The following is a 12,789-nucleotide window of genomic DNA, read 5'->3' as shown; positions in this document are numbered from 1 at the left end:
TGTGTTATTATATTCCCTCTCCCATTTCCCTAGCTCCAGCTTGCTCACTAAACTGTAAGATAAATTATTGTTTTGTAAACCACTGCATTAATTTTTTAGCTTTGGTCAGACTTCCTGGTCTTTTTGTAGTAAGAGACCTCATCCCTTTATTTTACTAGCTACGTTTTAGAGTAACCCCGTAGGTCCTTTTGTTGCTATAAATCAGGATTCCTCAACTTCAGTACTATTGATATTTTTGGCCAGATGATTCTTTGTTGTTTGGAGCTGTCCTAGATGCTACTAGCATGCTCTAAATTGTGACAACTCCAAATTTCTCCAGACATTGACACATGTTTCCTGGGAGTGAAAATCAACTCTAGTAGAGAAAAACTGGTTTAAATGGATACCCATTAAGTCCCCAAATACATTTATCATTTCTAATCGATTCCACATATTTTCGAGACCAAGCGGAACACTGCGTTTTGGTCAGGACTTCTAATTACCGTAGAGATAATTTTGAAATGTTTTAAATAGTATTATTTTGCAACTTGTTATAAAAATGCATCTTTAGATTGCTGAGCAAATATTCTTCTGATTCACATCATCAATTAAGCCCTTAGAATCATTCTGAGAATTTACTGTCTGAGAGTCCTCATTTATAAACACAACAAGCTCCAAGAAACACAATTACTATACATTTTCTCAAGGAAGGGAGTGGTGGTAGTATCTTAGACTGTTGATTTAAATTGTCTTCTTTTTTTTCTTCTTTCATTAAGTGGTAATTCAACTCTTCATCTTTCGTGATTTTCTTTACTCACTTCAGGCAATTATTGCTGGCGATTATGATGTTAATGAGTTATGCAGAGCAGACTGAAAAAATGAAATATATTTTTAGGAAGTTAAGTTAATGGAAGCAACAACTTGAATGCATGCAAAAAGCAGGCATCTTTCTTATTGTGCCCTGATTGATTTCATAAGTCAGGTGTTCATATGAATAGATAACCTTTACTTAGCTCAGGGAGTATTTTGACAAGAAATTTACTCTGATGAGCCATAAAGGAAGTCTTTTGTGAGATTGCCTGTTCTGCATTGTGTCTGATATATATATATATATATATATATATATATATATATATATATATATATTTATATTGCTTGACTTAATTTTAAGGCCTCCAAATCTAAGCAGATGATGCTGATCGACATGAAAACCAGAACTCTTTTCTTGCCTCCTTTGTAGTTGAATTCTAATGGTCTTGACATATTGCGGTATTGTTCACCAGGGTGACATAAAATACAATCAAACGCACACACAGATGACTATGGAAAAGCAAACCCAGATGACAACACATATCAATAGAATATTTTCTTTCACCTTTTTCTTTTTATTCTTGAGTGACACAGCAACTGAAATAACCCTCTCTTTTGAATGCCTTTGATTCAATCAATTGCACGTTTCCCCTCAGATGAGGTTGAAGTATTAGCACTTCACTGTCAAAACCACCTTTGTTTCTAAATTAATACCCAATATTTACATACCAGTAAGATGGATCTTAATATGCCAAGACTCTCATCTTTCTCAACCTTTTGTCGTACAAACTACTTTCATTCTGGGTAAACTTTCAAACCGAACTGCAATTGAAAATATACATCAATGATCCTGGGATTTTTGGTGAGAAGATTGGAGATGGAAGCAGTGGGCTAATATGGGTTAGATTTTTCAAGGTAAGAATATTAAAAAAATAACACCTATTATTAGTACAAATCATTTAAACCAGAGAGGACAAAATTTCTAAATAAGGAATTTTCCTTAGGTCGGTAATGTATTTGACAAATGTAAAAATAAATTTATGATATATAGATTACAGATATCAATGTTGTTCAGTAGAATTTTCTGAAATGATGGGTATGTGTTAGATATATACAGTTAAATATGGAGTTGCTAGCCCCTTGTGGATATGGAAGACTTGAAATGTTGTAACTGTAATTAAAAGACTGAAATGTTAATTGTATTAATTGTAATGAACTAAAATGTAAATGTAGATAAGCACATGTGGCTAGTGGCTCCTGTATGAATGGAGGAAATACATGTGATTTATATATTTGTATATTTGTTCCTACAGTTCTCATTTTACAGAAAACCTGACATTTAGCTATTACTCTATTTTAAACTGCTTTATTGGTACCATGCCATACAATTCACTCACTTAAAGTATACAATTTAGTGACACTTAGCATAATCACAGCTGTGCATTCATCACCATAGTCAACTTTCAAATATGGTCATCCCCTCCAAAATTCTACACAGCTCTTAGCCATCATCCATCACCCCCAGTCCTCCCTCACCCCAGCTTCCATTAGGCAACCACCAATCTCCTTTCTGTCTCTCTAGATTTGCCTGTTCTGGACACTTCATATAAATGGAATCACACAACATGTGGTCCTTTGTGACTGGCTTCTTTCACTTGGCACAATGTTTGCCAGGTTCATTCATGCTGTGGGATATATCAGTATTTCTTTCTTTTTATACCAAATAATATTCCATTGTATGGGTATACCATATTTTGTTGATCCATCCATCACATGATGGACTTTGGGGTTGTTTCTGTTTTTTGACTGTTGTGAATAGTGCTGCTATAAATATTCACGTGCAAGGTTTGTTTTTGTTTGTTTTTCATGGATCTTGTTTTTCTTTCTCTTTGGTATATATCTAGAAGTGGAATTGCTGGATCATATGGTAAATCTATATTTAACTGTTTGAGGTACTGCTAGACTGATTTCCAAAATTCTGCACCGTTTTACATTCATTACACTATAGCACATGAGCGTTCCAATTTCTCCACATCTTTCCCAACACTTGTTATTATCTGTCTTTTTTATTATAACCATTGTAGTGGGTGTGAAGTGGTATCTCCTTGTTATTTTCAGATATAAGATTTGTAAAAGTTTTCTCCCATTTTGTTCTCTTTTTACTTTCTTGATGGTGTACTTTGAAGCACAGACATTTTTCATTTTGATGTTGTACAATTAATAAAATGTACAACGCTTGTGCTTTTTGTGTTCTATTCTAAGAAACCATTGCCTAATTCAAGGTCATGATGATTTATGCCTATATTTTTCTTCTAAGAGTTTTATAGTTTTTTTTTTTAATTTTTTTTTTTTTTTTAGATTTTATTTATTTGAGAGAGACAGAGATAGCGAGAGAGAGAGCACGAGTGGGGAGGAGAGGGAGAAGCAGGCTCCCCACAGAGCAGGGAGCCCGACGTGGAACTCGATCCCAGGACCCTGGGATCATGACCTGAGCCGAAGGCAGACGCTTAACCAACTGAGCCACCCAGGCGCCCAAGAGTTTTATAGTTTTAGCTCTTGAGTATAGGTCTTTGATCCATTTTGAGTTAGGGTTTGGGTGGGGTAAAGTGGGGTCTGAGTACAGTTTTTGCATGTGTATATCCAGTTATATCAGCATTATTTGTTAAAAGAATACTTTTTCTCCATTGAATTTCCTGGCCACCTTGGTTGAAGATAAATGTTAGGGTTTCTATTTTATTGATTTGTATGTATGTTTTTATAACAATACCACACAGATTACTGTAGCTGTGTGATAAATTTTTAGAATTGGGAAGTGTGAATTCTCCAAATTTGTTCTTTTGCAAGATTGTTTTGTCTATTGCAGGTCCTTTGAATGTCCATATGAATTTGGGAACACCTTGTCAATTTCTGCAAAGAAGTCAGCTGGCATTTTGATGTAATTATGTCAAATCTATAGATCAATTTGGGGAGCACTGTCATCATAACAACATTAAATCTTCTGATCCTTGATTGTGGGGTGTCTTGCCATTTATTTAGATCATCTTTAATTACCTTCAGTAATGTCTTATAGTTTTCAGAGTACAAGTCTTAAACTTCTCCTGCTAAATTTATTCCTAATTACTTTTTTCTTTTTGGTGCTCTTATACACTGTTTTCATTTATTTAAATTTTGCTTTCTCATTGCTACTATATAGAAATACAATTAATTTTTGTATATTTATCTCGTATGCTGCAGTCTGTGGGACTCATGTAAAATATTTTTTAGTGAATTGTTCAGGATTTTCTATAAACAAGATCATGTCATCAGCAAATCAAAATAGTATTATTTCTTCCTTTCTAATCATGGGATATATTTTATCTCATTTTCTTCCCTAACTACCCTGGTTAGAACTCCTAGTACCATGTTGAATACAAGTGGCTAGATAAGACAACCATGTCTGGTTCCCAATCTTAGGGGGAAAGTATTCAGTATTTCAGCATTCATCATTCATTATGAAGTAGGATGTTAAATGTGGGTGTTTCATAAATACTCTTTATCAAGTTGAGAAAGTTCCCTTCTATTCCTAGTTTGTTGGAGGGTTTTTATGGTAAAGGAGTGATGAATTTTATCAAATGCTTTTCCTGCATCTATTGAGATGATTGTATGGTTTTGTTCTTTATTCAGTTGATGAAGTATATTACATTAATTTATTTTTGATATTAAAACAACCTTGCATTCCTGGGACAAATCCTATTTTGTCACACTATATAATCTGTTTTATATATTTCTGGATTTGATGTTAGTATTTTGTTGAGAATTTTTGTGCCTATATTTACAAGAGACACTGCTCTTTAGTTTTCTTTTCTTGGGCTATCTTTGTCTGGCTTTGGTATCAGGGCAATACTGGTCTCATAGGATGAGTTTTTTCCTTTTACTTTTTGGAAGAGTGTGAAGAATTGGTATTAATTCTTCTTTAAGTATTTGGTAGAATTCACCAGTGAAGCCAATTGGTTTTGGGTTTTTTTTTTTTTTTTGTGCTAAGTTTTTTTTACTACTAATCTTTTTTACTTGTTATAGTTCAAATCAGATTTTCTAGTTCTTAATTTAGTTTTTGTTGTTTGTGTCTTTCTAAGAAATTTTCCATTTCAGTTAAGCTATCTAATTTGTTGGCATATACTTTTCAAAGTATTTCTTCATAATCCTTTTTATTTCTGTAAAAGGATGGCTCCTTAGGGTTGAAAACAAGGGCAATAAATGAGGCAGAGATGTCAGAATACTTTGGCTCAGACTTGAGTAATAATTTAAAAGTCTATAAAGTTGTGTTAAATGGATGTATTAAGTAAGCTATTTAAGACTAGAGAACCAACCAGCCAACTGTGCTCCCAGGGAAGGATAGAGTACACTGCCGTCATGAAGATGATAAGGAATGCACTGGGGAGAGAGGCACTGCTACCACTGAGAAGTCAGTAGTGGCTGTTCTCTGTCACTATGGAAGTGGGCTTGCTGCTGTCAATGGGAATAACAAGGAGACAGGACAGATGGAACTAAACACCAGCGACAAGATGGATGTGGTTTCATGGTGGGTAGCAAGGCCAACATGGCCCAGAGGGCCTTGAGCTGCTACAATTTGTGACAGTGGTATATAGAGCATGGTGTGCCTGGGGGTGAGAAGATGGGTAGCCAAGAAGAGTATTGTTTGTCTAATACAACCACAAAAGATCAAAAGTGGGTGAATAGGAAGACTGATGAGAACCATTAAAATGGAAAATCACATTTTTTCACCTACCTTCCAGACATGAGCCAATTCTCAAAGGCATGAGACATTACTTCCCTTTAATGGAAGGACGTTCCAAGTCCCTTTGAGGAAGAACTCTGCAATGACACAGCAAGGAAATATAGTAGTAATTTCTCCAGTCCTTCCCCAAAGGACCTTATGGTATTTGCCAGAGTAACTGGAAAGGAGAACAGTCAATGACTGTTATATACACAGTCTCGAATGACAGTGAAACCATATGGCTCAAAAATGGCATCATACTCCTTTTGATACAGTAGGAGCATGCAGATAGAGTCCTGGTATATTAATTAAGATCTTGGATGAACGGCAGCAACAAGGACAGTAACTTCTTCCACTAAACCTACTGTGTAAGGCTTTCTCCTTCTTTTTAAAATTGCAACTGGATATCACCTTGAGGAGGCACTAACTTAACAAAGTGAAAGTCAATTGGAGCACAAAAAGTGTATCTGAATGGTGCAAGGAATTGAATGTAGAGGATACTGATGATGTCTTAGCCATATCCCCTCAGCCCTTACCATTCATAAGCATATCAACCCAATAGCTTCCGGTTACAAGCCCTTGCAACTCTTCACCGGGAGCTGCCTGTGCTTGGTCCACAGGCTAGAGGTGTTGGGGAATACTCACTTCTCCCCAAAAGCCCTCAAACAATGAGTTATAGGAGCTGGTAGATAAATACTCCAGTTACCTTGCTGGCATTAGTATCTGGGCATGTTGGAATAACTGAGGCATGTTACACCATGTCTCTAAGCCTCAGTGGCTCACTGTCGGTTGTCTGTACAATGACACACCCTTTGTTTGCTGTCTTCTTTTCCCTGTCTCACTTCCCTGCTTCTCTGCAAGTGTTTTCTAGAATCACCTCCCAAATAAACTACTCATACCACATCCTTATCTCAAGGTCTGCTTTGGAGAAACTCCAGCTAAGATACTTCTATCTCTAATTCAGTCTCTGACTTTTCTCCTTGCTCTTTTGAAGCAAAATAACATTGAAAGAGGGCTGAAAAAATTCAAGAAGGAAAAACTGAAAGACTGGAAGAACAAGCAGGGGAAATAAAGAGTTTTCTCCAGTGGTATTGTGGGTTCACCTGTTCAGAAGGGAGGAATCAGGAAGAAGAACTGGCTCTTGACTATAATGCTCCATCATGCATTTGCCCAACCTCTAAAGCAATCCACAAAGAAGATATGGTTACCTGAAATTGTTAGCAGAGTGTAAGGTATGTGTGATGGCTCATTTTCTGTGTCAACTTGACTGGGTCACAGGATACTCAGATATTTGGTTAGCCATTATTCTCGGTTTGTCTGCGAGGGTGTTTCTGGATGAGATTAGCATTTGAATCAGTAGAATAAGTAAAGCAGATGGCACTCCCAAATGTGAGTATCATCTAATCCACTGAAGAACTGATGAGAACAAAAAGGCAGAGAAGGGGAGAATTTGCCCTCTCTGTCTGACTATTGGAGCTAGACCGTTGATCTTTTCCTGCCTTTGGACTAGCATTTACACCATCAGCTCTCCTGGGTCTCCAGCTTGTAGATGGCAGACTGTGGGACTTCTCAGCCTCCATAATCAAGTGAACCAATTTCTTACAATAAATCTTTACTGGTTCTGTTTCTCTGGAGAACCCTGTCTAATATAGTATGTCATTTGAGATGGGGGTCAGCTGCAAATAACAGAAAACATGACCACAGTCACTTAAGCATATAAGGTTTACTTTGATCAAATGATAAAAAATACAGAGGTAGTGAGTCCAAGTCTCTCCCAGCTGCTTAGCAACAATGTCAAGAACCCAGACATTTTCTATTTTTGTGTTCCAACATCCTTTTGTGCTCGTGTTTGCCACCTCCTGGTTGCAATATAGCTGCCCCACCTTCACCCGACTTTTGTTGCAGGAAGAAAGAAAGTCAAACATGAAGGAATGGCACTTCTACTGAGAAATCTCAGCTTTTCCGGAAAGCCTAAACCATTTCTATTGGGCAGAATTATGTCCCATGGCTGTCTCTAGCTGCAATAGACTATTTTTAGCTGGGTACATTGCCACCCTGAACAAGGAAGAAGAGATTGAGGAATTAATATTAGGTCACAATTATCACCAGCTTCCACATAAGGTGAGCACAAGTAAAACTCAAATTATCTCACGGCAGGGTTAGTACATCCTCTAAGGTCATTTTGTAAAATCAATTTCTGAAGAATGGACGCTAGAGATAGGTATGTGACTATTCTAGTGGCTTCATGCAATTAAAGGCCCACCTACATTGTGTGTGTATAGTGGGGGTAGAGGGGAAGTGCCATCTAAATCTAAAAATACGATGGATTAGAAAGCTAGGATAACATGATAAAGAAGAAGGGGCGCCAGAAACAGAGAGACCAGCAAAATTTATAGAGCTCACTCAACAATCCACAGAATGGAACAGTAACTGCTTCTCATCCAGTTGCACAGCTGGCTAAAGTATACTTGATCTTAGCCAAAAGGTCGAGAAGAGGTAGCTGGCTACACTTAACCACAGCGAAGAGTTTTCAGGTGAGCCTCCTGAACATTAGTTCCCATCTGTAGTCTAAGTCTGAGGCTGAATGACTTCATAGACTGAAAAATGAAGTTCTTGGTGTAAGAACTTCTATCTCAGAGGCAGGAAGACTCTAGTAGTCACTGCATTCGATTTGTCCATGTTTTGTGTTTGTGTATGTGCTGTAAGGGTGAACATGCACCCTGGAAAATGCCACTGATGAGAATGTATGTAGGGAAATGTGAATACATGGCATTTTCCAGGCCAGTTATTCCAGAGTCAACCTCACACTAATGTTTGCTTTCTCAGGGATTTCTTGGAGGAGCACTGAGAGACCACTCCCTTGCACTCACCTGCACAATTCACTTGTTCTAAGTAATGAAATACCCAGGAAGATATAACATCATCATGCTTCTGTTCTTTTCTTTCTGAAATATGTGCAGTGACACTTTTGATCTCTACAGAGACACCAGAAAATGCTTATGGACAGAAAGATGATTCTTCCAAGATCCATAATTTGTATTTTCTCTTTATGTGTCTGTATCTCTTACTACATGTACAGCGCACACATGACAGCATGGAAAATATAAACACACCTTGTTTTTCATTTAGAATTAAAAGTCTTCTGGAAATTCACTGGTATGGCAATAAGAAATGCATGCTCATGCATTATTAATCCATGCTATAAAAATTGGAATTTACAGTAACATGATGTTTATTGCTTTTGCTCCTGAGATGCAGAGACATGTGCCCTTTTTTGCCAGGCACTTTAAAGCAGAGCTGTTCCACTTCATGCTGATGGCACTGCATCATCAAACAAGCACCAGTGACATTGCTCAGGGTCTTCCAAACAAATTTCTAGATTTCATTATCAAAAACATGGTCTGCCCATTTGTACTGCCTGTCTTAGTCCAAACTGACAGCATGAGTTGGAGTGACTCCAAATCTGTTTTTGTAGGGATATCTCACAAAGTACAATGGGAGTCATAGAAGTGTATTACAGAGTTCCATTACATTACCTCACTGTCATTCCAAAAAAAAAAAAAAAATCCTAGGAAGAGGCTTTGTTATTCTTGTTTCATTTTGTTTGTTTTGCAAGAGTCTAGCAGATTTGTGTTTAAAACTTCCTGCTGGAAAGGATGAACCTGGTTGCACCAAGTTTTCTGGAACACTGGGCATGGGGACAAAAACCCTGGGTTTCCAGGTGTATCACCTGTGCTAATGGCGATCTCATGACTGACTCAGATTTCCACAGTTATGAATACAGTTTGCATAGCCACCTCCCTATCATGTATTCAAGGTTGCTGTAAGTTTGGTGTAGGTTAGTGGGTTTGGGCTAGCTGTTTCAGCCTAGACTTGTTACAGACTTACTTTCTAATCAAACATACTTTTTCCTAGGAGCGCCATAAAGCAGGGCTTTATATCAGTTGGACCATATGTATTGTCATTTTTCTGTGTCAAAAACGGCTGAATATGAACAATTTCATTTGGCTCAACCTAGTACTTGGCCCCAACTAGAAAAATAACTCTGAATGAAATACGACTACTTCCCTTTCTTCAGTTTACTCCAGAATCCTGTCCTTTGAATGGTCCCAGAGAGAGCACTATAACTCATTTCCTGACTAGTAGCAGGAGACACAGTACTGCTCAGAGAGTTGGGCACTCATGCCTCAAACTGTGGTAGCTTTAAGGTACTTATTAATCGTGGCTCCCTTGCTATTCATAGTGGTTGTCATAGATTTCCATGATATTTTAAAATATATTTTCAAATACTCCAGGGAAAGATGAGCATATGTTCATCTTACAGATAGGGACACTGGAGCCAAATGTGACTTTGCTATGGTTCTCATGTAGGCGTGATGATGTCACAGTCTCCTGTCCACCTCAAGTGGACCTCCGGCCTCCTCACAGCAGTAGGGCTCTTGATCCCGTAACGGCTCACTATCAACAATGCTTCAGTCTCCACATTTAGAGCTGTTTAACCTCACTTCTCATCTTTAAAATGGGAATAATAATAGTATCTACTTCACAGGATTGTTTTGAGGATTAAACTAGTTAATATATGTGATGTATTTCGAATAGTGCTTGTATCGGAAAAGTGCTATGTGTGTTAACTCTTATCATTAGACATTTTATTCAAAAGCCTTCTGCTCTAGGAAGCTGAAACTTGATGGAAAACCTACACTTGAATTTTATTACAGTGAGCTTTCATATTCATGAAGTCAACAATGTGAAAGCACAACCAAAGATTGATGATGAGTAGATGTATTGCATTCTGCTCTAATAGGGGTCTTATGTTTCACTATTCGGGGAGCTCGTCCATATTCCTCGAGGTTTATAGTTTTATGTCGGGCTGAGGAATAATTTTAGAGAGTCATAAAAAAGCCAAGGTGTTTGTCATAGCACCTGGAAGCAAGCATACTGTGGGCAGGTGCTGAGAAACCATTCTCCATCCCTCATGCCAAAACACCTCAGCCCTTTCCCTGCCACGGCCCTGGTCTTGGCCATTACTGAGGCAGCCCCTGCCAACCCAGCGGGCTGTTTGATGGCTTGGTGTTCTAGGAACTGGGATTGTGAGATGAATGCTCTGGCTGTGTCTCACAACAAGCACTTTCCACGAGGCCTGTGGGATCAGAGCTGTTGGTCTCAAGGCTCACTGCACGATGGCCAGGTATAAAATAAAAAGCTCAGAATGCTCGATGGGAGCAAATTGGCTGCTTCTGGATTATTACCAACAGACTACCCCTTCCAAAGACCAAAACCAATACACGAGTAAGACTGTATTTTCAGCCCACTAATAGATTAAGTCACTGTTTTATATAGCAAGTAATCCACGTAGCAATCACCACTGCTGCTCTGTATATGTATTACCAAAAACTCATTACCAACAGTTTGCTTCTGAGTGATTAAAAATATCTGGATCTAACTTTTGGAGTTGGGATAGATCAGCTCCTCACTTGTTGGGGCCTTAGAAAACAGAGTAGTTAAACAGATGCTGAATGGATTGTGGAATGTGGAACCCAGACAGGGAAATGGCCTGGTTCATCCATGTTCTGTACCGCTGTTTATAGATATGCTGTTTATAGACAGGTCCTCATGGCAATGGGGAGCCTCGCTGGGGAAGAGAGAAAGTGTGAGGACAAAACAAATGAAAGAGTGTATTATATTTATGCTGGGATGGCCTACATGGAGAAGGAAAGGGCAGAAGCTGATGGGATTTGAGAGGATGATGATAAGGAGAGAGGCTCAAAGAGTGTAAGGACAGACAATCCAGAGTGTGTATCCACTATAACTAGGAAAGTAGCTTGCTCTGTTCATAAGGCAATGGATCAGTGTATTTTCTTGATTGCAAATACAATAGTTCAGGATCAGGTCAGACAACAAAATTTTGAACTTAAGAGTTGCATAAGAAAAATCTTTCAGAAAGAATAGTAATTGGTACATTTTTAATAAATGACATTTCATCCAAGTTTTTTTCATTAATTAAAAGTGGAGATTAAAAAATTAGTGAAAAAAAGAAAGAATATACAATGGGAAAAGGACAGTCTCTTCAATAAATGGTGTTGGGGGCACCTGGGTGGCTCAGTCTGTTAAGCATCTGTCTTCGGCTCAGGTCATGATCCCGGGGGCCCTGGGATAGAGCCCAGCATCAGGTTCCCTGCTCAGCGGGGTGTCTGCTTCTCTCTCTCCCTCTGCCCCTCTCCATGCTCATGCTCTCTCTCTTGCTTGCTCTCTCTTGCTTGCTCTCTTTCTAAGATAAAAAATTTTAAAAAACAAAAACAAATGGTGTTGGGAAAACTACATGCAAAAGAATGAAACTGGAGTGCTTCCTTATATCATGCACAAAAACAAATTCAAAATGGATTAGAGACCTAAATGTGAGAGTTGAAACCATTAAAATACTAGAAGAGAGCACAGGCAGTAATTTCTCTGACATTGACCGTGGCAACATTTTTCTAGATATGTCTCCTGAGGCAAGGGAAATGAAAGCAAAAATAAACTATTGGGACTACATCAAAATAAAAAGCTTCTGCACAGTGAAGGAAATAATCAATAAAACTAAGAGGCAATCTACTGAATGGGAGAAGATATTTGCAAATGACACATCTGATAAAGGGTTAGTATCCAAAATAATATGAAGAATTTATATAACTCAACGCCCAAAAAAAAATAATCCAATGAAAAAATGGGCAGAAGACATGAATAGACATTTCTCCAAAGAATACGTATAGATGACCAACAGACATGTGAAAAGATGCTCAACATTACTTATCATCAGGAAAATGCAAATCAAAACTACAGTGAGATATCACCTCACACTTGTCAGAAGTGGCTAAAATCAAAAACACAAGAAGTCACAGGTGTTGACGAGGATGTGGAGAAAAGGAAACTTCTGGCACTGTTTTTTTTTTTTTTAAAGATTTTTATTTATTTGAGAGCGAGAGTGAGTGAGAGAGAGAGAGAGAGCATATGAGCAGGGGCAGAGGGAGAGGGAGAAGCAGACTACCCTGCTGAGCAGGGAGCCTGATGTGGGGCTCAGTCCCAGGACCCTGGGATCATGACCTGAGCTGAAAGCAGACACTTAACTGATTGAGCCACCCAGGTGCTCCCCCTCTTGCACTGTTGGTAAGAATGCAAACTGGTACAGCCACTGTGGAAAATAGTATGGCACTTCCTCAAAAAATTAAAAATAGAACTCTCCTATAACCCAGTAATTGTACAACTGGGTA

The sequence above is a fragment of the Halichoerus grypus genome, chromosome 1, assembly GCF_964656455.1.
Source record: "Halichoerus grypus chromosome 1, mHalGry1.hap1.1, whole genome shotgun sequence".
Lineage (NCBI taxonomy): Eukaryota > Metazoa > Chordata > Mammalia > Carnivora > Phocidae > Halichoerus > Halichoerus grypus.
This window is presented reverse-complemented; position numbering follows the sequence as displayed.